Below are 3704 nucleotides of genomic sequence, written 5' to 3' on the forward strand. Positions count from 1 at the left end.
CGGATCTACCATCTAACGCTTTTGTCCTGGATGACACTGGGCCAGGGAGTAAAAGGGCCTTGAGTTCCGTGTCTAAATTTTGTAGACTGGTAGAGCCCTTTTAATCCCGGGGGTGGTTCCATCCGGGATAAAAGAGGAGCTCTTAATCCCGGTTGGAGCCACCAACCGAGACTAATTCATTTTATCTTGGCTGGTGGCTCCAACCGGGATTAAAAGCTCCTCTTTTATCCCGGATGGAACCACCAACCGGGATTAAAAGGGCTCCACCAGTCTACAAAATTTAGACCCGGAACTAAAGGCCCTTTAGTCCCAGGTCCAATGTCATCCAGGACAAAAAGGGTTAGATGGAAGATCAGTTCTCTACTAGTGTAAGTAACTCAAACTATTACAAACGCGAGAGCATAATAAATGCTAAAACATTGCTAGACGATCAACCTCTGTATCGGTCAGGAACCCCCTTTAGTACCGGGTGCCTGACCGGTACCGCTTGTTCGGTACTAAATGCCACGCCATTTAGTACCGACCAAAATACCTGGTACTTATAAGTGTGCCATTTAGTACCGGTCGGTAATACCAACCGGTACTAAACTACGAGCCACATCGCGCTGTTGCGGATGGTAGTTTAGTACCGGTTGGTTTTACGAACCGGTACTAAATGGTTATTCCTTTTCTTTTTTTTGTTTTCCTTTCATTTTAATTCGTATTTTTATTCGTATTCATGTACAGTATCCGTTTGCGTATAGTAGTAATATTATGCTAATATATATTGATCTAGCATAGTAAAGTTTACATATATTATATTTATATACAATTTACATACACTTCAAATATTACAAGTATTCCATCGTAATAAAATTCTCCCTTTGGATTTACGACCTCCTCCAAAAGGAATCTACGTAGTTGTTCTTGAATTGCCCTAAGTTGTTCGTATTAAAATTCTCCCTTTGGATTTACGACCTCCTCCAAAAGGAATCCACATAGTTATTCTTGAATTGCCGTTAGTCGTTCTGGGGTGAGGAGTTCTTCTCTCATGTCACAAATTTGTCACATGCAAACATCATCATTTTAAATCAATACATGCGTAGAATGATAAATAATGAATTTTTATGAATTGTGTTTACGTACTTCCCATTCCCGGGCCTTCAATCACTTTGGACCTACAAAGTTGTGGATGAACTCACGTGTAGTATCCACATAAGTTGTTTCCATCCTTATATATCAAACACCATATATGAAAAAGGAGTTATGAAATATTCAAGCAGTCGTGGTGTTTAAAGAAATGACACTAGATGTCCAAATTGAATTCATACCGGATAGTTATCCCTAATATGAAGTTGTTCCCTGAACTATCCTGGGTGTTTTTTTATGAAACAAGCCCATGCCTTGTTAAGAATGTCTATGAGGCTTTGGTACTCTTCTTTTGGTTTCCTCTTCAGGTCCAGCACTATGACGTGACTTCAATCAATCTCGATAACAAGTAGTATCCAATAGAAGCTATTCATATTCAAATACATAGGCAATGTTAAATATACTTATTATTAGTTTTGAATGGATGAGAAAAGGGATGAATGACTCACTAAAAGTTGTAAGGCAAAAGTATAAATTGCATGTGATGTTGCTTATCCATGAAGTTGAAAGTAGTCTTCATGGTCCGATTTGGCCATTTCATTAAGCATTCTTTGTTTATAATGTGCGGGTCCATGAATTTGACATTATAGTATTATTTTCTCCAGCAATGTTGAATCTCCATTTTGCATGATACAAAATAAAATATGAGATGAGATAGTGCATAATTAATGTAGAAGCTAGGATTTAGAAAGGAGAGCAAACACTTACAGAACCCATGCACTAATGAGAGACTTGTCAAGGGTGTCTTGAATGTACAAGTAATAAAGACTGTCAAACTCAATCCATATGTCATCTGGCCCTCGAAAGTAATCACGATCTTGAACCCGAGCAACGAACATGATCCGTCCATCTGCAGCTGCCTCCATGTGCCATTTATGAAATGTATACATTTTTGTTGGTAGGTGAACCACCAACTGTGGCCACAGAAGAAGTTCCCCCAGTTTAAACTCCCATTTACCAGCCCCTGGGTGATTTGGGATATAGTCCTCCCCTAGGAGTTGAGCTTTTGTGAGATTGGTCGAGGCAATAAATTCAGCCAAAATGTCAACTTCTTTTGAAAGCACTTTTAGCGGTGGACCCTAATCTTTTTTTTCTTTTGATATGACTTTGTGATTGAGTAGTCATAGTCTGACATGGTTCTTCACCACTTTTTTAACCGCTAGGAATTTAAAGTATTTATTTGTTGCTTCATCCATTGGTGGTTCCTTAAGCTTCTTCTTTCAGCCGAAGTGTTTAGCAACCTCAGCCATAGATATTCGGTGACATTCCTCATCTATTAGTTCATTTGCCAACTTCGAAGGTGCAAGCTTTGCTTTCTTAGGATGTGGGTTATTCTTCTGCTTAGGAGGTGGTGGGATCGAAGCGTTCAGGTTTTTCTTTTGAGGAAGTGGAGGCTGAGGCAACGGTGGACTCATGCTTTGTCATGCTTTGGTCCCATGTAGCTGGTGGGGATGATGGACTCATGCTTTGGTCCCTTGTAGCTTGTGCATCCCTAGATGGTGGTGTTGGTGATCTGTGCCTTGACCTCTGAGGGGATGATGCAGGAACTATGTCTGCTTGCGAAAACCTTATGTAGCGCTTGGTCCAACAAATCCAGGTGTGGATGGCATGTCCCAGTTCCATTTCACCATCGCCTCCAGGGATCTTGAGGTCCAGGTCTTCCCATCCTGTTTGAACTCGGTCAACCTAGACTCTAGCATATCCTTCAGGAATCTCCACGCCATGAATTGTCCCACCTGGTACCGGTACTTCGTCATACCATGAGCCACTAATTTGACTGTTTTCCTCATTGGAGTAAGAAGCTCACATCGGGTCCTCACAGTGATGTCCTCCATGGGGTAGTGTTGGTTGTTGCCCGCAACCATATCAGATTATTATTCTGGTTGGAACATTGTGGAAGCGACGCTGCTACGACGCTGGGAAGCTTGGCTTATTATGTCAACATTAGCACCTGATGCAGCTCCTACTTGGCTAAGTGCTAACGCTTCTTGTAGCAGATTCATTCTTTCATTAGTTGAAGCTACTTGTTCTTCTAGGATACACATATTCTCTTCTGCTGTGGCCTTGCTTCTTCTTTGACTTCTGTAAGACTTGATATCTTCACTAAAGCCTTTCTTCCATGGAACTACGCCCATGCCTCGGACACATCCCGTGTCTTCCGGATTACCAAGTGCATAAGTCAGCTCATCTTTCTCTTTGTCAGGCTTGAAAGTTCCTTGCCATTTAGCCTTTAGTGTAGCTCCCAACCTTGTGACTTCTGCTACTAATGAATCTCTAGTAATAAACGATCCTTCTTCCCTATTTAGTGTGCCACCATGAGCGTTGAAAAAGTTCTTTGCTCGCAATGGCCAATTGAGAGTTGCCAGCACGATTCCTCTTGTCATTAGGTCATCTTCTATCCTCTACCATTTGGGCATTGTCGTCTTATAACCTCCTTGGCCAAGACGATGAAAGTGTTTCTTTTTGCTTGCATTATCTTTGGCTTTTTGAGCTCGCCTTTTGAAAGCTTCCGACAACTTGTATTGCTTGAATGCTTCCCAATAAGGTCGTAGCTTTTGGTACTTGTTCTCCAAATC

This window comes from Setaria italica, chromosome III (assembly GCF_000263155.2).
Source record: "Setaria italica strain Yugu1 chromosome III, Setaria_italica_v2.0, whole genome shotgun sequence".
Lineage (NCBI taxonomy): Eukaryota > Viridiplantae > Streptophyta > Magnoliopsida > Poales > Poaceae > Setaria > Setaria italica.